The sequence below is a fragment of the Ischnura elegans genome, chromosome 2 (genome assembly GCF_921293095.1).
Source record: "Ischnura elegans chromosome 2, ioIscEleg1.1, whole genome shotgun sequence".
In the NCBI taxonomy this organism is placed as follows: Eukaryota; Metazoa; Arthropoda; class Insecta; order Odonata; family Coenagrionidae; genus Ischnura; species Ischnura elegans.
The window spans coordinates 137748493-137776370 of record NC_060247.1 but is presented as its reverse complement, the minus strand read 5'-3'; the positions used below and the strand labels follow the sequence as shown (position 1 = coordinate 137776370).

General features: G+C 39.4%; 1 long non-coding RNA gene across 1 annotated transcript; it reads right to left on the bottom strand.

Annotated features, from left to right (window-relative positions):
- Positions 1-149: 149 nt before the first annotated feature.
- Positions 150-27878, bottom strand: LOC124174154. Its single transcript, XR_006868886.1, has 2 exons — positions 27535-27878; positions 150-185 (listed from the first exon to the last, which is right to left on the bottom strand). It is a non-coding gene; the product is annotated as an uncharacterized LOC124174154 (long non-coding RNA).

The window sequence follows — 27878 nt, the reverse complement described above, 5'->3', positions numbered from 1 at the left end:
TATACGTGAAATGGTAAACAGTAAAAAGATTGACTCACAGTATGTCTGCACTGATGATATGATGGCTGATATACTAACTCAAGGTACACCAAAACCTAAGCATTTCAAATGTGTTAAATTACTGGGACTGTCTCATGTTTAAGGGGGAGTGTTGTGGAATTTAAATATGTTGCTAAACATGTGACCTTCTTTTGTCCACTTCCCATTATCCCCTTCACTACTTGGTTTTAATGTGTTTTTTGTTTTTACCACACTACTACTTCCGGTTACCATTTTTATATGTGTCAATGTATTTTGTCGTGCTGCAATAAACTCTAGCAGTCCTATGGCATCCTGCGTCTTATTGCACTCCCAACAGTGAGCCCATAGCCACTACTTTGTTTGTAAAATTTACCATCGAACTTGAAATAATTTTGTGCCACACATATTTTGAGAAGGGTGGATAATTCGTCTTTCATTTTTTCTGCAATCTTGGCTGCCTCCAGGAGATCTATTGCTAGGCCAGTTTCTCCCTCTGGTGGCACACCAGTGAAAAGGTTGACGATATCAAAAGATACTAATCTTGAGTTTTTCGGAGGTATGATGTCTTTAATTTTGTCCACAAGATCAAGCAAATTTTTCATACCACGCTTAGACTTGAATGCGGTGTGCTGCGAGATCATTTGAGTCCAGGGCTGGCCTTAGGGCGGGGCGACCGCCCCGCCCTAAAGCCAGCAAGATATTTGGTAGATAGATTTGCAAGATATTTGGTAGATTTACAGATGTTATAATTGCTAGCAAATTAGCAAATGACGACAGCTGTCATCATCCCTGAGAGCACAAGACACGAGGTAGACAAATAAAATCTGTCTAATTTGAGTATATGGGTAACTTAACAGATGGAACTTTGTTGTAGACCACGAATATATGCAACGTATACTACGATTGCATAAATTCTATACCATTGCATACAAATGCCTCCACTGCACAAATGCTCAACTATCACCCACTGAATCAAATCCACTCATCTAGGAGCACAACGTACGATACGCATTCGCTCAGGTGGCAATAGCCGAAGCACAAACGCTCACTTCTAAAGGTTGGAGAATTGGAGGTGGGCTTTCATGCTCCAGCCATGGCCAGCTGAGTGCATTCGTATTGCTGGGCTCCTATCATGGTGATTGTTGTGAGCTTGCACAATGGAGGTTGCAATATGTAGAGTGGTAGTGGTGTGGGCTGCTGGTGCTATGATGCATCTAAAGGTCTGGTTTTGCTGGGGCGTCCCTGGGCTGCGTCCGACTGCCGCGGCCGGCCGTCACTGACTCATTCTATGTACTACACTTTGTAGTGGTATCTTCGAGGCTGCTCGGCCGTCACGTTCAACGGCTGGCCGCCGCGCCGACGTCTGCGGCCCGGCTGCTCGTGAACAGCAGTCGAGACGCAGACGTCGCTGCAGTCAGTCGTGCACTTGATCGTGAGCTGAGCGATGCCTACCAAATTTTCTGCCGGAGAAAAATGTTCCTGATAGAAGAAGGAAGGAAATATGCACCTCTTTACGACCATGAAAATTCTAACTTTAAATATTACGCGATAAAGTAGAATTCCTCGCCCGTGATTACATAGAAATTAGGGAAAAAGCGAGAAAATGTTTTCTTCTTATATTTATTAATAAGTTTACATCATTGGCACACACATATATTTCACTTCCTTTGCTCATATACAATGGGTCTGTCAATGCTCATGAGTCGAAGTACATGTTCCTGCGCCCATTTGAAGCTCCTTCTTTATTGATAAACTTCAATAAAAATGTCTCTTATTTCAAAACCTTTTGATCCAGCGAAGCCCCCAGTTCTTCCCGAAGGGCGATGTTTGCTGGTGGGTCTACATTAGTATCGAACTCATATTATGGCCGCTGTTGCTTCTGTAATACCTAACCATCTTTCAATAAATTATGCAGACAGCATGCTGCTGTTACACTGTTCTGCAAAACAAAGTTCAAAAAATGCCGGGCTACAAATTAGGGTGTTTCTGACTAATTTTGGGTCGCTGACTCCGAAAATGACCTCCATTTTTACGAGCAACCCCCCCATTAGGGAAAACTACCCCGTATCAAAACTTATGGCTTTTCAAGTGACTTTTACTAATGTTATCTGCTTCTTATTGAAAAAAACTGACGTTTTAAGGCAATCAGGGTCCCGAGAGAGGCAAACCAGACTGGGGTAGAAAAGAATTAGGGGGTGAAAATTGAAAAATAAAATAAAAAAAACATTAAAATAACCATTTTACTTCGCTCTTTATTGCATATGATAGGGTAGCTAATGGATAATGTTTTAAGGGATGAATACACTGTTCATCCCCCGCCCCATTTTGTAATGGATTAATATATAATAAATAAAATGTAAGAGGGTAAGGGGGTATAAAGAGCTGCCACAAATATCTGGAATATAGGTTTCCTTTAAAAAAGTGGCATATCTAACAGCAACCGAAGGTAATTCGTGGCCGTAGTTCAGTAAAACTATCCTTAAACTTAAGTTAAACGCGTGGGCACCGCCTGCAGCGCTACGGTATAGCGCTGTTGCAGTGGTTCAGTACCTATTTGTGTTTACAGGGTTGTCTTCGACAAGTCGCTGAACAGCCTCCATTGGTCTGGATCATTAATAATCGCTAATGCCCTCATCAGCCTTCAGTATCATTGCAGAAAATCATATCATTTTCATCATCAGTTGAAAAAAATTGAGTGATGTTTGACTGTCTGCCTCTGTAATAAGAAACATTCACACTATCGGCCAAAAGATTCCACTGCTGCAAGTGCGAGCCAAGAAGTTGTGGTTTACACTTAGGTGAGTCTAACTCTTGTATTAGATCACTCGGGACCTCTTGTGTTATGGGATGAGGTGCCCTTTTTGACTTGTCTGGGGTTCTTCCACATCAGGGCTGTAATCTTCATCTTGGTGGCTAGGACCAGCTTCCACTTACGGTGTAGTTACGTTCACTAAGACATCAGAATCATCGAAGGTGCTAGTAGCTTCATCTTTAGGGATGGGAATAGCATCACTATGCTTCACCGGGCGAATTGCTGATGGTAAATTCGGATAAATAAATAAATAAATTGAGGATTATTTTTTTTAAACCCATAGTATCGGTTTGGCAAAAATAGCTATCCGTTTAACGGCAAGTGGGTTCAACTAAACCATTGGCACTCCGAAATTTAGGGAACGATTTCCCCAGTTTAGCCATTCACAAATCTTCTATGACAACCACTGCAACAAAATTAGTGCAGCCCACGATTTGTCTTGGTCACCAATTTTACACTCGAGATAAAGTTCATAAGATTTCCGCACAATTGCAGCCATAGCTTTCCTTTGGTCTTTAAACACTAAATAACTAGAGGTATTAGGGAATGAATTGGGATGATTTATGCAAGATCGCGGAATGATCGCGAGAAAACACTTTATCGCTTGCAAAATAACAAGCTAAATCGAACTTAACCCTCATATGGATTCGCTGCGCCTTAGCGGCGCTCGTGGTTTTAAAAGTGGTGTAAAAATTTTCCATTCCAATGAATCATTTTGAAATTTTCAGTAGTCTATTTTTTCTGCTTTGTGCGTCTAAATATAAAATTTTATTAGCGTAGTGTCTATAGTTTACATTTTATTGGCCTCTAATGGAAAAAGTTACGTCGTTGGATTTTCGGCGCCGCTGCGGCGCTCAGTATTTCCTCGTCGCTACGTCGTTGACTGCACTCTCAATGTTAATGTCAAAGCAATTATATTTCGTATGAAATGCTATAATATATTTATAATCATATTATTTATATTTCTAAACGTTATAAACAAAATAAAATTGTTAAACAAAAGGAAAATATTACCATACCAATTTTGCTTTCTATTTTAGCTAAGAATCAATCTATTTGCCTCGTTATGATGTTCATTGACAAAACTTCATCTTTTTACGAGAATTATTCATAAAAACTCATGGCTAGTCAAAGTTGTTTTTTCATGGGCCTCCGACTTAGTTTTGCTTGGGCCAAGAATTTCCTCGTCGCTACGTCAGGGTCTGCACTCTCAACGCTAATGTCAAAGCAATTATGTTTCATATGAAATGCAATAATACATTTATAATCCTATTATTTATTTTTTTAACTTATAAACCAAGTGAAATTGTTTAACAAAAGGAAAATATTACAATACCAATTGTGCTTCCTCTTTTAGCTAAGAATCATTATGTTTGCTTCGTTGTAATGTTCATTGACAAAACTTCATCTTTTCGCAAGAATTATTCATAGAAACTCATGGCTAGCCAAGTTTTCCTTGTTTTTTTCCGTGGCTTCCGACTTAGTTTTGCTTGGGCACCTTCTCCGCTCCGCGCCCACGTACCTGCCGTGGTGATAGTCACCTTTGGGTACATCCTAGGGTGACTCTGTTTAGAATTACTCCAAGCCGCAATTCTAAGAAAAATTTAACACAATGCATTATCCGAATTCGTAGAATAATGCTTCCTCACCGTTGTGTGAATATTTCTCGCTGAATGAGTAACTGTAACTTGCCAGGAGATTCAGAAATTTCACCGACTACCGTGAAGAACACATCGCACAGTTATTGTTATATGTCTTGTACCTTTCATTCGAAAAAAAATCCCTTTGCGTCTAAGATAGTCTATACAAAATTGCAAGCGTTTATACAGTTACTGGTGACGTGACAGTTTACCATTGGGGTGAAATCCAGATAACTACCCAACTAATTGTGTGATAGAAAATAATATCTCTTTCCTGACGATGAGTTTAGACTTTACATGGTAAAAATCGTTTCATTATGAATAGGTGAAAAGACAATTTACCGTGAGGTGAACATTTGTGAACATATTTCTCGTTTCTTTGTGTAATGAAATGCACAGATGTTTTATGCATTGGGGGTGTTACTAACGTAAAGGGGTGAGTGAGGAGGAGAAAGGAGAAGGAATGCCAAGAGGTTGTTTTGAGGTGAAGTGGTGGTAGTGTGTCGACTGCCAAGGATCGGGGAATACCCAGATCGTTAGGACAGGTACCTAGGAGTAGAAATTCCTTATCGCGGAAAAGGTTGGGAGTGCAAGGAGGCAATTAGATACAAAAGCATGCTTTTTCTTCTTCCTTCCATCGCTGCACGAGGGACAGGGAACAAAAGCCTTGTCAAAACGCCCCGCGGTGGCCCTCCCTTCATTCCGAGAAGGTCTAGCTCGGGTGGGTCATCAGGGTGGAGAGAAGTTCAATCAAGTTTTGTGGGAGGGGGGAAGAAGGTGGTGAATGACGAATAAGGGAGCTTAGTGGGAAGGTATGGACAGTCTCAATGTTTGGGTCAGTGAAACGCTAAGAAAGAAAACGGAAAGAAAATGTAAGGGAAGTCCTTCCAAAGTGAGGGTATTTTTGTCACCCCAGAGCATTCTTTCATTGGTTTCTCACGCAGAGCTGGACGAAAAAAAGGCAGCTGCTCCTTCTCCCCTACCACCAATAACACATACTTCTAAGAATTTATTTTTTTTGGATTTCCCACCAATCCAGGAGTAAAACCTAATCTGATGCACTCCCACGCAAAACATTTACCCGTCCATATCTAAGGAAACCTTTTCCTTGGGCTACACGTCCCCAGTGGGGGAATAGGGCTCCGTGGTAGGAAAAGAGTACCGACTCTTCTAGCTTCAACTCCAAAGAAGCGTAGGGTTCTTTGACACGTCGCTTGTCATCCCATATTATTTATATTTCAAAACCCATAAGACTTGATTTTTTTTATGCCGGACATAAGCTCCCAGAATATTCGTAAGATTTGTCTTGATCGCCAGAATCTTGTAAAAATCACGAAAGTAACACTCGTCTCTTCTCACTTAACCTACAGCTGTTCCATTATTAACGTTTAATAACTTTTCCTTCTATATACACTGCAAAGATATAACAAATGGGTGGACGTAGTGAAGCAAAATTATGTCATATGGGCATAAACGAATTTTATTCGGTCATCATTTTTAGTATTTAGATACATAAAATTATAAACAATATAAACATTAAAAAGCGGAGTTTGTCGAGCTCTGCATATCAGAAAAATATTTCAAACAACAATAACACATGAAATTAAAACTTTCATTCAAAAATAACAAACAAAGGGAACTGAAATAAAGAGCATTACGGCAAGAAATGGAAAAGAATGCAGCGTTCAAGATTTTTTGTTATAACTTCAACAATAAGGGTTTAAATCTAGCAAAACACGGTGAGAAATAAAGATAATAGATGTATTTACCATTATCAATCGGAAAACTTGTAAATTCTGGCTAACTTTGAAAGATAATAGCAAAAAATGAGGCGGCGCCGCTGCGGCACCGAAAATCCCACGACGTAACTAATTTTGTAAATCCATATGAGGGTTAAGCTAGAAATAACTTGGAAGACTATAACCCGACACCCAGGAAAGAGCGTGACATACTGAATAGACCTATAGTTTATATAATAGATGAACATCCGCAAGTGTGACTGCCAAGACTCATGAAGACACCTTAAAACGTGTCGAATTGTGTCAAAACGTGTGGTTAGTAACTCTTACAGTGCATTCCCCAATTTTTACCAATATATTTACAATGTATTTCCCAACGTTTTCGAATGTATTTAATGGAAAGGTCTCAGCTCTTCCTTTAAGGAGGACAACGAAGTCAAATCATGAGCCCCCAAAACGCTGTTACAATAACATTTTGACAAATATGATTTGTGTCCAGATTTTTTTGGCAGCTCTTTAAACCACCTCCTATACCCACTCGTACACCCCCCTTACCCTCTTAAATTTTATTCTTTATTAATCCTTCACAAAATGGGGAGGGATTGAACAGTGTATTCATCCCTTTAAAAACTTTCCATTAGCTACCATATCGTATGCAATAAAAAGCGAAGAAAAATGGTTATTTCCATGTTTTTTAATTTTTTTTTTCTTCAATTTTCACCCCCTAAATCTTTTTTACCCCAGTCAAGTTTCAGTGGCGTCTTGCCCATAAGGACTCTCGGACGCCGCCCCTCCCAAAGATTTGAAAAAGGAAAAAAATAAATACCCATTAATTTATAATTATACATCTAAGTAATCGAAGTTTTTTTTCAATCGCATGCATCGAGAGTGTACGAAAAATACGAAAAAAAATAGCGCGAAAAGTTCGTATTTGTAGCCGCGGGGCGCTGGCCAGAACGTCCCAATCCATCCCAATGCAGTTATATGGAGAGTGGTAGTGGTGGGGGCTGCTGGTGCTATGACGCGTCTAAGGCTGTGCCTTATGGGAGTCTTGGGACGTCGTCCGGACATGCGCAGAGCGACGAGTGTTTTGGCATCGCTGCGCCGGCCGGAGCGGCGGGCGTATAATCTGGCACCTGCTTGGTGTTGCCATAGAATAGGCTCCTACGGAAACAGAATGGTCTCTGTTCTGGGTGTAGTCATACGATTTTAATTTTAAATTACTGTAAAGTATTGCTAAAGAAAATAAATTATTTCATTATGCTTGCATTTTCGGGCGTTCGAATCCCGGAACACATAAAATCCGACCAGTTAAAGACCGTATTTGACGCAGGAAAACTATTCTCGAGTATTTGCCACAGTTCCACAATGTAGTCCTAACTTCCCGATGATTAGAAATGCGGTACCTATTCTTCAGATAAATTTATCAAAAGACCTGCAGTATTGGAAAAAATCAGGTAATATTTTCCAGTACTGATTAATAATTTAGGAAATAGGTGCGTGCGTGATAGTGTGAAGGATTGAACATGATTTAACCCGTAAAACGTGACTTTAAATAGAGGAATTCAATGAATGTCAAGAAGTGCCGCGTGCAATGCACCTTTTGTGTACAGTTTCATCATTTTTCTAGCCGCCCATGGCCTATTACGTAGTTCATGTTCACCTAATTCCTCATCGGCAGGGCGGTAGCTGTCTGACGGAAAATGTCCACTTGGGTCTGATTTAAGGGGCTTCGAAGAGTTTATCTGAGTGCGGAGATCCTTACAGCTCCCATCTGTGGCTTAGAGCCGTCTTCTTTTACGTTCCAGAATTTATTTTCTATTTTATGATGGCAATGATTTCGAAGGCACGGTTATTCCAAGTGCGACCCGTTGGCGTTTCGTGTGTTTACCACATGTGAATCTTAGACTCGAGGAGCTGGTAGTTACGTCTATCGTTTGCTTGAATGCCTTTACTGACCTTAAATTCGTCCCTCAGCTGAATCAGGATTTGTGGACCACGGCTTCTATATCTCTTGAGTCGTCCTAATAGTAACGGCAAGACTCTCGGAAAGAACGGAGTGAAATGAGTTCAGACATCATTTTCGAGGAGTTAACTGTGCGTACTTGCAGATTAAGAAGTTTCTTAGTGCTGTGTGTACATTCAAGAAGGTAATTTAGAATTCATCAACTGTGCTCCTTTTTGTTTTCAATGAAAGTGTAGTTTAATAGGGAAAAATTGTCCCAATTCTGTGTGGAGGCACCTTGTTCTCCTTGATCGTATTTTTCGTTGGCCTACATTGTGTCTCCCCTTGTTTATTAAGTAAACCCAATCATAAGAGTCCTTTTCTTTTTTAAAGGCTAAAAGTATTAGTACCTCGCGACCCCCCCCCCCTTGAATTTTACTGTATCGGACACTGATCAACATTGAAACGAATAAACACATTTACTACAAGCACGATAAAAGAAGATAGACTTAGTGCCCTTGCCAAGTGTTCAATCGAAAAAAAATTGTTGCCCGGAGCTGATTTCAACGAACGTGTAATTAATCACTTTGCTGTACAAAGGAAAAACAAGGATGGACTTATGCTACCAGCAATATAACTGACGGCAGGTAAGTAGAGTATTTCAGATTTGGTGAAAAATGTGTGAGAAATGTTTAATTATTGATTTGAAATCATACAGTATTCAAGAAACAACGACAACACAGCAATCGAAGGTTACACCTGCCATAACGTCAAATCGCGCGCATTCTGAAAGTGTTTCTTGCCTGGTGGAGGTCGTTGACACTCCCTTCCTACTCAGGTGTTACAAGTGTCATTGCTTCCTAAATCATTGCAAATATTGTATAGATTTGACAAATAACGCATTATGATTGCAAAAACGAAAAAGAAGTCTATTACGGTCATATCCGCGCGAAAAATGTAGGCGCTAAAACGAAAAGTTAAGTATTTTCGTTTGTATTGGTAAAATATCGCAGCAAATATATTTTTATTCTTCAAGATCATTCATAAGTCAATCGAGAGTCCGGACTAAGCTGATCCGTATGACCGAGAGTCTACTGCATTTAGTATTTATTAATCAAGCTTTATTAGGGAAACTAAGTATTTTTGTTGAAAAAACGGAACATATGGTATCACAAAATTTAATACATAATTTGCCTTAAAAAACTCAATAAAATACACAAAATATTAAAAATTTATGACTCCTGTGTGGAGTGAGCCCCCCCATCATTTGACTCGGGACCATCCACCATAGATTCTCCTCCAAAGCCTCAGAGAAATATATACGAAATATTTAGAACTAATGGACATCAAATTAATATCGTCGGGATTGAAGGACGAAGGATTAATAAAGGCAAGACACAGACGAAAATATATTTCATTTGAGTATTTAATTTACATGGATCGATTTCAATTTTATTTGGGTTGAACAATTGTCGTGTTCCACCGTTTCTTCAGCGCATTCCATGCCGAGCCCAGGAGGCCGCGCTTTCGGCTCGTTATCCTGTTTAATGTGGGGATTCCCCTTCCGGTCCCCTTCGGTTCCGGTCAGGCCTATACCACGCACCCCCGAGGTCAGAGTAGGGCCGTGACCCTCCTCTGGCCCCGTTCATTCTCACTCACTCCACAGCTTGCTGACTGAGGTACGCATGGCCTCCTTTAATACTAGTATTAAAGAAGGTCATGCAGGAACCACTCGTGGAAGATGTCATCCATCGAGAAGTCACCTCCAGCCATCAGGCTGCGCTCGAAAGACCCATGGCCCCTCTCAACCAGCGGCTGAAAGTGGTGATAGGACTCCGAGCCCTCACCGCGGCCATCGTGGGGGACAGGTAGAAGCTCCGCCTCTCCTTCGTCTTCTATGTCCCCCAGGTAGCCCTCCTCCGAGATTTCGCTGGACGCATCCAGCGAAATCTCGGAGGGATCATCTCCCTCCACAACTCCCTCCATCACTGCTTCAGCCAGGACCGTCACCTCCTCCTCCGTCTCCTCCTCCTCCTGGCGTCCGCAGCAGCAAAGAATGCAGCCCATTTTTTCTCTTAGAAATGGCTTAAAGATAGCAAGTCCACAACTAAGCAGCTAAAAAGGGCAAATGAGGAACCCGAGAAGTGGTCTCCATGGAAGTCCCATTGTTGCTCAGCGCCAGGACCATGAACATCTCATCCATGCTAACGAATGAAGGGTACTTGAAATCAATTGTTTCCTCCGTCGTGATTGAGATTTTAGAGTAATCATAAGATTCATAAAGTTGAAAAGAGACATGGTATGATACAATAATTAATCCTTTGAATCGAAAATTATTTCGATTTCAAATTGAAATCCCTCGTTTTTATTGATTTTTTAAATTTATTCTCATGTGAGATATCAGAAGCTGGTTCAATTTAACTTTGAATGAAGGTATATCAGTTATTATTGCTAGCGGAGGAAATTAACCATAAAGAAGTGGCTTGGTTACTCACATATTATATATTTAAATATAGCGAGGTGGAAATTGCCATTACCTCGCAAAACAAAAAGTCGTAATACCTACTTCGACATTGAAGTGCAGTATTCCATACGTCCTTCCCCAACCTGATTATTTCATATTGGAACAAGTAGAGCTCCTTCCGCATAGATATTGGATTTCCCCCAGTGACGCACCGACATCATTGTAGGCTTGGGACACTGCTCAATATAGGCCCTACCCACTATCAGAAATTTATCCCATTCATTTTTTAAATGCAGAGAAAACTGGAAAAAAAATTTGGAATATAAGTGGAATTTTCGAAGTGGTGCGACCTTTGGAAGTTCCTCTGTGCTATAAGTTCTATTATCATGATATTTGAATTTAGATCATTAAATATGTAGGTAAATAAAAACAGTTCTAGGTCCGGATAATAATTAAAGGCGAATTTTTGAGAAAAATAGAAAATAATGTTGGTCACTCGGAGGGTAGAATCGGTAGAAGGTAGGTTTCGACAATTTCTGCTGAAGTTATTTGGAGCTTACAGTTGCAAAATATATGTCCTCTAGTCAAGGGGAGGAGCTTCATGTGTTTTTGGAAATCTCATTTTCGCAAGAACTAAATCTAAATCACCGGGCAAGGAAAGCGAAATTAGAACATAATTCCCTGAATAATTCACACGATCACAGAGATATTTTACTTGGAAAACGTACCTTTTTAACTTTCCGAGATATCCTTCACTAGTGGTAGTTCGGCCTCAACGCTGACATTTCACGATATAGGGAAAATAAACCCTGGTTCTTCGCTTCCATAGCACAAGCACTTACATCCTTTCTCATTCACGAAGACAAACTGACTAATTTTCTCGGTCAAAGAGAATAGTTTTCAACCAATTGGTAAGAAGCATTTGTGGAAAACCCCGTGCGAGCTACTTCGTAGAAAACGTTTGTGTGGAAGTCGAAGGGAAGCGATACTCAACAGTGCAAAGAACCCTTCCAAAGATCGAGGCAATAAAGCAATAAGCGGCATTTCTAAACAGGGAGAGTTATGAAACGAGTACAGAACTTCATTAACGCTAGATAAGCATCATAACACGGTAGTTGGGTTTTCCGGTGCAATAGGGATTACCGCGGTCGGCAGGGTAGTGCCCGCCGACAGTGGTGACAAATCGAAAAAAGCTGGCCAAAATTAATAACGTCGTAATTTTACCTAAAATAGCAACAAAAGTGGAAGTCCCTTGCTGATTTTGATCGTCTGAATCTTATTTTGGCATTATTTTTACGATATCTCTTCATGTTAACATTTTTTGAGCTGTTATTATTTAAACAATTTTTAGAAAATCTCGATATAGACGTCATTGCCATTGGCGATAACTTGGTGTTCATGGAAGGCTTAAAACTGTATAAATTTAAGGTAAAAGATGTATAAATTGTAGTTAAAACCCATTACAGAATTTACGACATCAAATTGGTGAGATTCGAACCCGCGACCATCAGCAATGTCAGTGAGATACCAAAATCGGATAAAATACTCACACTCACTCAGTTTTGTCTTCCAAGTATTTGATAAGTCACATTAGATGAAATAAAATGACTGATATTAAGAAAATTGAGGAAATTAATGATGGAATTGCAATAAAATCACTTTCATGTAGGTATCTCAAAAAACGAATTTTAAGAATCGTCTTCCGATGTCGCCCCATCGGACTCATCGTCGCTCTGCGAATCATTTAAAATTAGCAAATTTTCACCTCACCTGATAGGCCGACCTCCTTGTTTTGTAACTCCTGTTGTAATTAAAATGTATGATTCAGATATTTAAAGGAGTCTTCGAAAGATATCTTCATAATTTAACATTGTTGAGGATTTTCTTGTACGCTGCTCTCGGAATTTCCTCAAGTCTATGTTCCTGGCCTCCAATGCTTCCTCCGCTAAAACTTCCACTTTTGTTGCTATTTTAGGTAAAATTACGACGTTATTAATTTTGGCCAGCTTTCAGAATTCAATCGTCAGCCAAGCGATAACCGTAACTGAGACCAGCGTTGAATCTGTGTGGTGTTTAATTAAATGTCCTAAATTTAAAACTATTTTATTATGTTCGTATTACAGACCACCTAACTCAGATATAACGTCAATGTTGGATTTTCAAAATCAAATAAACAGCGTAGCATCCAAGTATCCGGAAAGAAACTTGATTGTGGGTGGAGATTTCAACGTACCTTCTATAGATTGGGAGACTTATAGCTTCATTCCTGGTGGGAGGGATAAAGTGATCTGCGAGGCTTTATTACACACTTTCACATCTATTTCATTGTTTCAAATAGCATCCGCACCAAACAGAGGAGAAAATATTCTTGATTTATTAGCGACAAATATACCACATCAGGTAATAAACGTTGGCCTTTTCGAAGGAATAAGTGACCATAATTTAGTAACTGCAAAGTTTTCTCTAAATACCGCTGTAAACTTTAAAAAAGAGCGTAAAGTTTTCATTTTTAAAAGAGCTAATTTTGATGGGTTTAAGAGTCATATGAAAAATGCTTTCCCCGAGTTTCAAGAATCAGTATTAAAGTTAAATGTAGAGAATACTTGGAAAGCTTTTCTTTCGCTCGTAACTTCGGGAATAAATAGCTACATCCCTAGTAAAATAGTAAAAGAAGGCAGCGAACCGAGATGGTACGACGCGGAAGTGAGAAAATCATTGAGGCGACAGAGAGCGTGTCATGCTAAAATGAAAAAAGTCAGCACGGATTTATCCGCTAATGAACGCGAGCTAATAATTAAAAAATATAGGATGACTAAAGCCGCCACGAAGGAAGCGTTCAGGAATGCGTTCACGAATTTTAAAAGAAAAACACTAGTAGAGCAGTTACAGGATAACCCAAAAGCATTTTGGTCATATGTTAGGGAAGTTCAAGGTAAACGATCTACCGTATGTTCGCTGAGAAACGACAATGGAGATGTGTTGACAAGCAGTTACGATAAAGCCAATTTATTAAATTCCTACTTTAAGTGCGTGTTCACGGAGCCTTCCGAAAACTCACCCGAGACCGATGACAATCCCTGTCTACATAAGATGCCAGCTATTGACATTAGTACGCTCGGAATAGAAAATATATTGAAATCGCTTAGTCCAAATAAATCACCTGGTCCAGACGAAATCCCTTCTCGCGTATATAAAGAACTAGCCTCAGAACTTGCCCCCTACTTGCAGTTAATATTCAGTAAATCCATCAAGCAACACGAAGTACCTAATGACTGGAAAATCGCTAATGTAACGCCTATATTTAAAAGTGGAGACAAGGAACAGCCATCTAATTACAGACCGATATCTTTAACGTCCATCTCTTGCAAAGTCCTTGAACACATCGTAGTCAGCTCGGTAATGAAACACCTAGACGCGCAAAACTTATTAATGGGAAATCAACATGGATTCAGGAAAAGCAGATCCTGCGAAACTCAGTTAGCGCTTTTCGCCCACGATATTTTAGTCTCCGTGGAAGACAACATTCCAGTAGACGCGATTTTTCTTGATTTCAAAAAGGCATTTGATAAAGTACCCCACGGAAAGTTAATAATAAAACTGAAATCTTATGGTCTAGACGAAGATGTCATTTCCTGGATTAGAGAATTTTTGAGCGACCGCGTCCAAAGAGTAGTATTAGACGGTGCAGTCTCCAATGAGGTTAGAGTGACTTCTGGCGTTCCTCAGGGTAGTGTCATTGGCCCACTCCTATTCCTTCTTTATATAAACGACATTGGCGAAGTAGTGCAGAGTAAGTTACGATTATTTGCAGACGACGCTGTAGTTTACAGAGAAATCCGTTCCAGCAAAGATATAGATGAACTAACGAATGACCTTGCTGCTATCCAAGCTTGGTGCGATGCTTGGCAGTTAGAATTCAATTTGGAAAAATGCGTCGTAATGAATTTCTGGAAGAAGAATAACTCCCTACAGCGTAACTATGTCATTCGGGGCGCGCAGTTAAAGGCAGTTGAATCTGTGAAATATCTAGGGGTTAGACTCAATAATGATCTATCGTGGAATAAACATATTCGAGAAATAACCGGTCAAGCTAATCGTAAAATGGGTTTTGTTAAAAGAATATTAGGAAAGTGCGACGACAAAGTGAGAGAAATTAGCTACTTTTCCCTCGTTAGACCACATTTGGAATACGCTGCCAGTGTTTGGGACCCTCATGAAAAAGGCTTGATAACAGAGTTAGAACGCGTGCAAAGAAGAGCTGCCAGGTATGTGAAAGGTCGTTACGATAGTCTTGTTAGTGTAACTGACCTCTTAGATAAACTCGGATGGGAATCTCTGTCGGACCGTAGATTGAAAAATAGACTAAACCTTTTAGATAAATTCAAGAGCAGTGCCTTTTCTGACGAAGTTAACCATATCTTGCGGACGCCAACGTACTACGGAAGATCAGATCATATAAATAAAATAAGAGAGATAGATTGCAGAACAGACAGATTCCGAATGTCATTTTTTCCACGATCAATAAGAGATTATAACGGCAGCAATAGAACGCGTAAATAGATTGCATGACTTGTAGTGTAGCCTACTAACCTATGTAAAACTTACTGCATGTTTCTGAATTTCTATTCTATATTCTATTTCTAACAGCATATAGTAGTATAGTTTGTTATTATACGGGACGTTTCTTGGACGGTGTGGTGTGCATGTGGGAGTCCAAATGCATGCTGCATGCTGGTGATTGATCACCCCCTGCCAAACACCCTAGAGGTGGCTCGCAGGGTAATTTGTAGATGTAGATGTAGACTTCAAATGTAAGAAAGGATTCTTTGGATATTGCTGTTCCTTGTATCAGCACTTTATGCACCATGAGTAGCATATAATACCAACCACAATCGATGTACAGCTCAGCTATTCCCATGCAATACTAGCTGAAGGCTTCATTATTTATCTCATTGGCGCAGGATAGAGATTTTAATATCACTGAAGATCTATGGATAAGTCTTTCATCGATACCTGTCGTTAAAATTGCAAATCACATAAATAATTACATTTCATACACATGAAGCATTTGTTCTTAGATTTTTTAAACTTATGGAAACGGTTCCAATATTTCTTACTTATTGACTATAATTTTATATTTACACGTAATTTCATCTCATCTTAAATGAAATCCTGAATTAAAACTCCACTTTAAAAAATATGATGATTGAGATTTAAGAACGATTATTTTTACACGCTGCATATATTCGCCGACAATATATGCGCGGTAGTCAATTACACTCACTAGATGTGAGAGAGAGATATTGATATACTTCTGAAGGGAACTTCGTTTCCCTCTGCAGCCAGCTTTTGAACGTCTCTTTGAAATGCACATCTGTCCTCGAGCTTTGATTCCATTTTCTCAGGTATTTCGGGAAAACATTCTTCGCGTAAAACGCGTCAGAATATTTTTGGTATGTTTGATTTCATTCTGTCGAAATCTTGTTTTCAAATATTCCACGACATATTCCTTCTTCTTCGCTTATGAATATTCTTTTCTCCCTGTGTTTTTATTGTACACCGCAAGGTACGAAAACATTTGCGGCACCCATAAATCAAATTTAACAGGTGTACTTACGGCTGAAACGATGAATGTGATTTCTAAAAGTTGTCTATTTTTAACCAATAATAAACCGGAAATTATGAGTTGACATTGAATAAAAGACATACAAGCTCATATAGACTTGCCTCTGAGTTTCCGGCGTATCCTGAAATTTGCGTGCCAAACATTGGCAAACCAAGTGCTTTAATTATCTGGACAGGAGAAGTTTCTCGAGTTAGCCGTTTTACCAAAGTTCGGAGCACAGCACTTGTTCAATAAGAAATTCATTAAATAAAACTGAGTGGGAAATATTCACCACATCCATGCAGTGAATCTGGTGACGGAGGCGGTCATCCTCATTCCGTTATTATATGAGAAAAAATGCACTTGCAAGATGCACGCTTCCCTGGTGGGTTTAGACGAATTTTTCCCTCCGAATTCCATCCTATCTACGTCTATGGGTTGTTTGAATGATCCTGTGAACAATCCATGGCATTATGGATCATTTATTACTCTTCGCGCCAAGACCTTATTTCGGAATAACGTGCTGACAACGCTGTACAGCATGTAAAGGATCTCTTCTCCATAAAAATATGGAGAAAGTTTTGCAGAGAAAAGCATCTTGTGGTTACTGTAAGGTTCTCGCATAGTGGCTGAAGTAGTTGCTTTTGATCACACATACGTAGCGAGTAGCATATTTGAGCACTGTAGGTCTTTTTTAGAGTAGAGAGTAGGGCAGAGTGTAGATATATTATTGGGTTGAAAAATAAAGGGGTAAGTTCAAAACTTTTCACAGACAAAGATTCTTCCAGAAATGAGAATAGAGAAGTAGAGAGAAAAATCAGCGTTTCAGGTATTACATTTAAGCACGAGAAGCGTCAGTCGAGCAACACGTTCAAAGGCAGTCAAGGCTCAAGTCATTTTGATAGTGTGTCAATAAGACATGCATTTCCATTTATCAGCGGTATAGAGCCTGTGAATAGTCTATTCGACAAAAGCAAATCAGAATTATTCCCGAATCGCAATAATACTAGTTCCGAAGTTTTAATCGTGGCTGTGGTTAATTGCCGTAGTTTAAGAAATAAGATTCCCGAATTCCACCATTTAATACATAGTACGAAGTGTAACGTCATTTTTGGAACAGAAAGTTGGCTAACAGATGATGATTCAGACAATGAGATCTTCCCAAAATCGTTCACTGTTTATCGGAAAGATAGAATTAATCGAGTTGGGGGCGGAGTTTTTATAGCTGTAAAGAATTCAATCGTCAGCCAAGCGATAACCGTAACTGAGACCAGCGTTGAATCTGTGTGGTGTTTAATTAAATGTCCAAAATTCAAAACTATTTTATTATGTTCGTATTACAGACCACCTAACTCAGATATAACGTCAATGTTGGATTTTCAAAATCAAATAAACAGCGTAGCATCCAAGTATCCTGAAAGAAACTTGATTGTGGGTGGAGATTTCAACGTACCTTCTATAGATTGGGAGACTTATAGCTTCATTCCTGGTGGGAGGGATAAAGTGATCTGCGAGGCTTTATTACACACTTTCACATCTAATTCATTGTTTCAAATAGCATCCGCACCGAACAGAGGAGAAAATATTCTTGATTTATTAGCGACAAATATACCACATCAGGTAATAAACGTTGGCACTGTCGAAGGAATAAGTGACCATAGGGTAGTAACTGCAAAGTTTTCTCTAAATACCGCTGTAAACTTTAAAAAAGAGCGTAAAGTTTTCATTTTTAAAAGAGCTAATTTTGATGGGTTTAAGAGTCATATGAAAAATGCTTTCCCCGAGTTTCAAGAATCAGTATTAAAGTTAAATGTAGAGAATACTTGGAAAGCTTTTCTTTCGCTCGTAACTTCGGGAATAAATAGCTACATCCCTAGTAAAATAGTAAAAGAAGGCAGCGAACCGAGATGGTACGACGCGGAAGTGAGAAAATCATTGAGGCGACAGAGAGCGTGTCATGCTAAAATGAAAAAAGTCAGCACGGATTTATCCGCTAATGAACGCGAGCTAATAATTAAAAAATATAGGATGACTAAAGCCGCCACGAAGGAAGCGTTCAGGAATGCGTTCACGAATTTTAAAAGAAAAACACTAGTAGAGCAGTTACAGGATAACCCAAAAGCATTTTGGTCATATGTTAGGGAAGTTCAAGGTAAACGATCTACCGTATGTTCGCTGAGAAACGACAATGGAGATGTGTTGACAAGCAGTTACGATAAAGCCAATTTATTAAATTCCTACTTTAAGAGCGTGTTCACGGAGCCTTCCGAAAACTCACCCGAGACCGATGACAATCCCTGTATTCATAAGATGCCAGCTATTGACATTAGTACGCTCGGAATAGAAAATATATTGAAATCGCTTAGTCCAAATAAATCACCTGGTCCAGACGAAATCCCTTCTCGCGTATATAAAGAACTAGCCTCAGAACTTGCCCCCTACTTGCAGTTAATATTCAGTAAATCCATCAAGCAACATGAAGTACCTAATGACTGGAAAATCGCTAATGTAACGCCAATATTTAAAAGTGGAGACAAGGAACAGCCATCTAATTACAGGCCGATATCTTTAACGTCCATCTCTTGCAAAGTCCTTGAACACATCGTAGTCAGCTCGGTAATGAAACACCTAGACGCGCAAAACTTATTAATGGGAAATCAACATGGATTCAGGAAAAGCAGATCGTGCGAAACTCAGTTAGCGCTTTTCGCCCACGATATTTTAGTCTCCGGGGAAGACAACATTCCAGTAGACGCGATTTTTCTTGATTTCAAAAAGGCATTTGATAAAGTACCCCACGGAAAGTTAATAATAAAACTGAAATCTTATGGTCTAGACGAAGATGTCATTTCCTGGATTAGAGAATTTTTGAGCGACCGCGTCCAAAGAGTAGTATTAGACGGTGCAGTCTCCAATGAGGTTAGAGTGACTTCTGGCGTTCCTCAGGGTAGTGTCATTGGCCCACTCCTATTCCTTCTTTATATAAACGACATTGGCGAAGTAGTGCAGAGTAAGTTACGATTATTTGCAGACGACGCTGTAGTTTACAGAGAAATTCGTTCCAGCAAAGATATAGATGAACTAACGAATGACCTTGCTGCTATCCAAGCTTGGTGCGATGCTTGGCAGTTAGAACTAAATTTGGAAAAATGCGTCGTAATGAATTTCTGGAAGAAGAATAACTCCCTACAGCGTAACTATGTCATTCGGGGCGCGCAGTTAAAGGCAGTTGAATCTGTGAAATATCTAGGGGTTAGACTCAATAATGATCTATCGTGGAATAAACATATTCGAGAAATAACCGGTCAAGCTAATCGTAAAATGGGTTTTGTTAAAAGAATATTAGGAAAGTGCGACGACAAAGTGAGAGAAATTAGCTACTTTTCCCTCGTTAGACCACATTTGGAATACGCTGCCAGTGTTTGGGACCCTCATGAAAATGGCTTAATAACAGAGTTAGAACGCGTGCAAAGAAGAGCTGCCAGGTATGTGAAAGGTCGTTACGATAGTCTTGTTAGTGTAACTGACCTCTTACATAAACTCGGATGGGAATCTCTGTCGGACCGTAGATTGAAAAATAGACTAAACCTTTTAGATAAATTCAAGAGCAGTGTCTTTTCTGACGAAGTTAACCATATCTTGCGGACGCCAACGTACTACGGAAGATCAGATCATATAAATAAAATAAGAGAGATAGATTGCAGAACAGACAGATTCCGAATGTCATTTTTTCCACGATCAATAAGAGATTATAACGGCAGCAATAGAGCGCGTAAATAGATTGCATGACTTGTAGTGTAGCCTACTAACCTATGTAAAACTTACTGCATTTTTCTGAATTTCTATTCTATATTCTATTTCTAACAGCATATAGTAGTATAGTTTGTTATTATACGGGACGTTTCTTGGACGGTAAGGTGTGCATGTGGGAGTCCAAATGCATGCTGCATGCTGGTGGTTGATCACCCCCTGCAAAACACCCTAGAGGTGGCTCGCAGGGTAATTTGTAGATGTAGATGTAGATGTACGTTTTCTCATTAAGAGCATTGAAACCGGCCCTCATTGGTTTCATGAATATTTGAAAGTGAGTGCACAAATGAGAAGTGTGCATACGATAGGCGTGAAGCACTTGATGTATGTAATCTTACAGGATGTAGAATTATGCTGAGTATACACCATGCGGGTTCGACCACCGATACAAAAGTATTTTAGCGATAATGCCATTCGGTCTTCCGCAGGCCGCCGGCCAGCCGCCTTCATCGGAGCGGTGCACCGGTCAACTTAAAACCCTCTACATGTCGGATAGGCAAGTATAGGCAAGATTTTTTTCTCCCTCTTGTTGTACATACTTTTCCCAAGGATTCAGCATAGGAATCTTTGAGGAGCACGGAGGAGCACAAAACTATATCGACACATTTGACTAAAAATAGGCCCAAAAATAGCTAACATTACAAATAATTAAATATTTATATAAGCAATTCTGAAACGAACAAAAAATACTATGATATTGTGAAAAAATATGCAAACTTATGGAATTAAAATTGACAGATGAACCCCATGAAATTAAAATAGTCATTTATTAAGTTTAATTACCCTAAAATCGACTATTTCTACGCCTCGGGCGTTTTAGGCTGAACATGCCCATGTTTGACGGGTTACACAAGTCAACACAATAATCACACAGACCAATAAGGTAAGAAATATTGTAGGCCATATCTTGTAGAATCCGAATATATAATTCAAAACTTCCTCTTAAAAAGTCGAAAACATGACTTTTGGCCAGCTTTTTTCGATTTGAGACCACTGTGCAGCGCTCCGCCACACGTGTGCCCTTTTCAGCGTTTGAGCTGATGGCAGCTACATAAGGCCTTGAAGAGTAGGGATAGCAGAATATGTGAGTTTATAGTTGTTAGAATTGGGTTTTCGAAGAATTAATATGTAATGTTTTGCAGCCGCCCGCTAACCGAGACAAGAATCTGACTTGCCTGCGCAATCGTTGAGTCCATCATATGTCTTATGAAGGAAATCGTTACGTGCCCTTGGAAAAATTGAAACAATAAGACTAATATGGAATGCTAAATGTATGTAGTGTACGTAAGTGTAGACTACTTTCATTTCGTCTCACTTTTAGCGAATTATCCTCGACTTCAGCTAAGACTGAACAAATGTTCGCATCTAACCACCGCGTTGGGCGGTTGGACATTCACGCACATAACTTGATAGGAGAGGCGGGGTGGCCAATTGGGGCAAGATTTTTCAATTGATAACTAAAGTTGACACTTTATTTTATAATGTGGAGCTATAAACACTTCGTGAAGCAAGGTGAAAAACATAGAGTTTTTCTCTACATTATGTTAAAAATACACGAAAAATAGGACATTTTATTTGTTTAAATAAATGTTTTAAAAATTATCGCTAGAATAAAAACTTTCACTTTACATGATTGTAAAAATGTTCATTATTATTTTAGAATGATTTTGATTCAGGCATATTGAAACATAACGCAACAGTAGCAAAAAACATAAGTCAATTTTTTGAAAAAATGGGAAAAAAAATTTGAGATCATTTTTCATTAAATTGATATACCTCTTCTGCTTTAAAAAAATGAGTTAAAAATAAAATTAATTCAGTGATGTGGTCATGGGTGATTCTATAATTTGGAAATATAATAGTTTTTTTTAGCAACAAATTATTTCAACTCCGAATATAAACCAATGGGGAACATGCACACTTTTTTAAAAGTACTAGAACAATAAGATACTTACCTCAAATGTACTTGCCGAAAATTTCGCGGTTGAATAATGTTTTATAGCTGAAATATGAGTCATTAAAAATAATCTTCATCGACTGTTTGAAAACACGTGACGGAGCGTGCGCACGTTACATCACGGCACGGTATCCACTGATGACAGACCTAGGAAGTGGATAGAAAAACTGTCCATGTGGGGCCTCAAACGCATATTTGGCGAATATAATTGCTGTTTTAACGTCAAACTTCGGATTGTGAATATTTTGGGTTGCCAAGGCGTTGTTGAAATAAATAAAGGCCATTGTTTGGGGAGCATTGGAAAAAATAAATCCAAATAAGTTGATTGCAGATTGTGATCTACATTACACACCTACATCATTTGCTTAATGCAGTAAGTGTATTGCAGCGTGGACCTTCAATAGAAAATCGTGTGAAAACCATATAAATCGTGTATCCCATATAAAACCATATGAAGTGCTCCGTCGTCTAGTACCTCTATTTACTCGCCGGAGAAGTTTTTTGCTTGTGTTCGAAAGGACATAAATAAGAGGAATAAGTGGTTAATGATTCACAGAATGGAGTCAAATGCATTATCTATATTGTGAACGGGATATCCTCAACGTAAGTACACTCTTAAATCATGGTTACCGCAGGATTTTATCAATTTACTTATTTCCCTTTGTAAACAACTCTATAAATTTACCTATCATTCTACCCATTGTAGGATTAAATTATAAGGAAAGTGGTTGTTTACGAGAATAAATACTGATTACGATTAAACCACGGAGAAAAATAAGGAATGTAAAGGGCGGCCGGCCTCTCGTCCAAAGGAGCCCCTAACAAGGAATATTCACGAAGTGTCTTTCGCCGATATCGTTCAAATTTTGTTGGATAGTAGTGTTCCATAATAAAAGCACATTTTAAAATTTTCTCGTGCCCTTAAGCCTTGTGATATCAAAAACAGGACATAATAAAGGCAGTTGAATTTTAGTCTTGAAAGCGAGTGTGTCGTGATTTCCCTCCATCCTTCTCCTGTGAATCGGCGCGCGCTACAGGAATATACTAGAAATATGAGGCTTTTGGCAAGGTAAATTCAACATTTATTACTGCGATGCCCATAGCGTTCGCTGCATGTCAACGCAACACCTAAAATTTCGACTCGTATTGCAGTCGGTCTGGATTCAAAAACAGGAACTCGAGTAAATACAGCGTAAATAGTAAATGAAACTTATTTCTTTGCCTATCACATGCTTTTTTATGACCTTTTAACGATCATTTGGATCTCATTCTTGGACAATTCTCGCGGTTCATACATTAATGGCCTTCCCATCTGATCCTTCCTTTTACCCATCCCCTTTTCTTGTGTTCCATTCTTTCGCTACCCATATCCAATCAGTGAGATATCAGGGTCAAGCAAGATCATATCAAATCCAAATAACTATCGGGGCCGTACGTAAACAAAGAAGTCGCCTATACAAGCCAGATGAAATGAATGTGTCGTTTTCGTGTACCGTGTGACCAGGTCTTTAGCATGGATGAGATGTTCATGGTCCTGGCGCTGAGCAACAATGGGACTTCCATGGAGACCACTTCTCGGGTTCCTCATTTGCCCTTTTTAGCTGCTTAGTTGTGGACTTGCTATCTTTAAGCCATTTCTAAGAGAAAAAATGGGCTGCATTCTTTGCTGCTGCGGACGCCAGGAGGAGGAGGAGACGGAGGAGGAGGTGACGGTCCTGGCTGAAGCAGTGATGGAGGGAGTTGTGGAGGGAGATGATCCCTCCGAGATTTCGCTGGATGCGTCCAGCGAAATCTCGGAGGAGGGCTACCTGGGGGACATAGAAGACGAAGGAGAGGCGGAGCTTCTACCTGTCCCCCACGATGGCCGCGGTGAGGGCTCGGAGTCCTATCACCACTTTCAGCCGCTGGTTGAGAGGGGCCATGGGTCTTTCGAGCGCAGCCTGATGGCTGGAGGTGACTTCTCGATGGATGACATCTTCCACGAGTGGTTCCTGCATGACCTTCTTTAATACTAGTATTAAAGGAGGCCATGCGTACCTCAGTCAGCAAGCTGTGGAGTGAGTGAGAATGAACGGGGCCAGAGGAGGGTCACGGCCCTACTCTGACCTCGGGGGTGCGTGGTATAGGCCTGACCGGAACCGAAGGGGACCGGAAGGGGAATCCCCACATTAAACAGGATAACGAGCCGAAAGCGCGGCCTCCTGGGCTCGGCATGGAATGCGCTGAAGAAACGGTGGAACACGACAATTGTTCAACCCAAATAAAATTGAAATCGATCCATGTAAATTAAATACTCAAATAAAATATATTTTCGTCTGCGTCTTGCCTTTATTAATCCTTCGTCCATCAATCCCGACGAGAGTAATTGGATGTCCATGAGTTTTAAATATTTTTTATATTTCTCTGAGGCTTTGAAGGAGGATGTATCCCCTCACTCCCCCCATATTTACGCCACTGTCAGGAGACATCAATGCCTGATGGAGTCGAGGTACAACTGGATGGCAGGAACGGAAAAGGAAGACCACGAATAAACTACGTGGAACAGATTAAGAAGGACGTGAAATATAATATATACCTAGTTGTCAAAATATTAGTTGACGAGAGAATTAAGTTGAGATCTGTGTGTAAAAAACGAAAGAAATAACGACAACACAGCAATAAGGTTACATCTGCAATAACAAAGCGCGCGCATTCCGGAAGTATTTCTTGCCTAATGGAGGTCATTGACACTCCCCTCCCTCCTCAGGTGAAAAAAGTGTCATTTCTACCTAATTAATTTGCAAATATTCTATAGATTTGACAAATAACGCATTATGATTGAAAAACGAAAAAGAAGTCTATTGCGGTCATATCAGCGCGTAAAATGTAGGCGCTAAAACGCAAAGTTACGTATTTTCGTTTGTATTGGTAAAAAATCTCGCAGCAAATATATTTTTATTCTTCAAGATCATTGATCAGTACAATCGAGAGTTCGGACTAAGCTGATCCGTATGACCGAGAGTCTACTGAATTTAGTATTTATTAATCAAGCTTTATTAGGAAAACTAGGTATTTTTGTTGAAAACAACGGAACATATAGTATCACAAAAATGAATACCTATACAGTCTTAAAAAAACTCACTAAAATACACAAAATATTAAGAATTTATGACCCCTCGGTGGAGTGCGCCCCCTCTGCATTTGACTCACGAGCCGCCACTGCCGCCATGAGCGACACCTATGCTTTGCTGACAGGTCCCGTTCAATGATTTTCGGAGGCCCATTTGGTTTGGCTGTTTGGTTGAATATGTTTTCAGGGAAGAGATTATTGGTAGGTACTTCCATTTCAACTGTGTCTTTTACGTGTCACCATCATGAGGAATGCCATTCGTCTGGCTCTTGCCATTCGGCCTATCAGACATGGGTGGACCTACCGGGAGAAATTGAGAGGTTTGAGTAGTATGGTAAGCAGAGGATAGTGTGGTGCTGAATTCCCTGAAAGCAATGTTGTTACGCTCTTTTACATCCTGTTGTATATGCGACCATTCACTCACGTGTGCCAGTGGTTTTGTCATCATTTGTGTGAGTGATTGCCTACTATTTAGGATGCTGTTTCCCACAGTCTTGCCACCTTAACAATCGCAGTGCTGTGCTGCAGGATGAAGTAAATTTCCGCATTCTGTTACGGTATGTATCAGCAATAAACATCCTCTTCTGCGTTGACTTTCTTGCAAAAATTGCTACTAATCCACTTAGCTAACAATACCAGTAGCTCAAGGGTAGTGGGGTAGCTCAAGTCTTTCAGAGTCGCTAATCTGGATTTTTCATACCTTTACTTGCAAATCCCAGGATAATCCCTAAAACTCTGAACAGTATGAATTTATTCTATTGCTCTATTTAGTGTCAACTGCCACATTCCTCATAAAAAAAATTCAACTCAGAGATTTACTGAGACAATCCTTTCAGATATTTTTGTGAAATAACCCCAATATAGGCACATACATTTATTCAATAAATATTTGATTATAAGTTACATTGCACATCACTCTGTATAAAAACTTCTCAATCAAATTGGCAGAATTATTTCACCTCTCAACAATAACAAAGTATTTATATTAGGTACGCAAGAATAGTGCTATCTACACGTTATTTTCTGACAGTTAATTGTGCAAAATGTTAACATTATCGTCTAATATTAAGAAATGCAATTTTTCGTATCTCAGGAATGATTTTGAATGACACTGTGGATAAAATCATGGATTTAAACTCTACCATAGGTAATGCTGTTTTTTCATCTGCCTTCCACATCAGTAGACCAGATATAATTGTTATATTGTTATTTGTATGTAGAATTCATTGAAAAATGCTACTCATTCAAGAATTGAAAGAGAAACAAATGTGCATAGGGGGGATTAGAGTGAATAAACATTCTTGACTCACCCAGCACAGCTGGTCAGCTATCAAAAATCCTCCAGTAGTACTATCAAGTGATGCACACCCTATGTATGGAGTCTTTCTCATGTAGAAGGAATGATCCAGTAATGAACCAACTGTAATATTTAATTTAATCCAACATTTAATATAATTGTTTCAACTCTCTCTCGTAGGATATTTTGTTTTAAAAATACCTATTTGATCTGATAAGGGTGTGCAAACATTGACCATGATGGAAAATGCAAGCCAAATTTTAACCCTCAATCTTGAGGAGATAACATCTACTATTTCTTATCTGCCAGTGTTCAAAAACCATGTAAAGAATTTACCTCTTGAAAAAGCGTATTATTGCATTTCAGATTTCATGGCATCTAAGTGTGAATGCTGTCATACTTAAACTTATTTTATTTTACTGAGTCCTGTTATGTTTTTATTCAGTCAGTCTCCTTGGAGTGGCATAAGGTTTGAAAGTCATGCCGAATTTGTCCTTGGGTAAATGATGAGCTATTTTCAGAGAAAGTGCATCGAGGTACGTCACTGTGCACCACCGCTTCTTTTTATCCTCGTCCGCTGAGAACATTTGGTCGATAGCCAATCTTCTCTGTTTTTTAAAAATCAGTTTATCTATTAAATTTTGAGAATAACCGTTGGCAGAAGCAAATTGTTTAATGGTGGTGATTTCTTTCTTAAAGTCTTCTTTTGAAAGTGGTATGCTTAACAGGCGATGAATCATGGAATGAAAAGCCATAAGTTTGTGTGAGTAATGGTGTCTGGGATGACATGATCGGTATCACAGAGTTTCCGAAAAATGGAGAAGGAATGCCGGCATTTATCGAGTTTGTTGTAAGATCCAGGTAATTTAAGCAATGGTTGCAGTCTCTTTCACAGGTAAATGAAATTGTAGGATGGATATCATTCAAAACATTCAAGAACATATGCAGTTGCCGATCAGTTCCATTCCAAAGCACAATAATATCGTAAACGTACCGGTACCAGTATACCACAGAATTTAGTACGCTATGTCCTGAGCTAAAAATTTTCCTTTCCAAATTATCAACAAAAACATCTGCCAGCAACAGAGAAAGTGGTGAGTGTTGTGGAATTTAAATATGTTGCTAAACATGTGACCTTCTTTTGTCCACTTCCCATTATCCCCTTCACTACTTGGTTTTAATGTGTTTTTTGTTTTTACCACACTATTACTTCCGGTTACCATTTTAATATGCGTCTATGTATTTTGTCGTACTGCAATAACCCTAGCAGTCCTATGGCATCCTGCGCCTTATTGCACTCCCAACAGGTCATGGGCCCAGCAAAATAACCAATTTAGGACTGTGAAATAAGTTTTCAATTCGAGTGCGTGCGTATGGCGTAAAGTGAATAATTACTAGCCGAGCACATGGCCGCGATAGCCGTTTAAATCTTTAATAATCCAGTGTTGTGTTTCCTCTCCATTCCAAAATGCAGAGTCA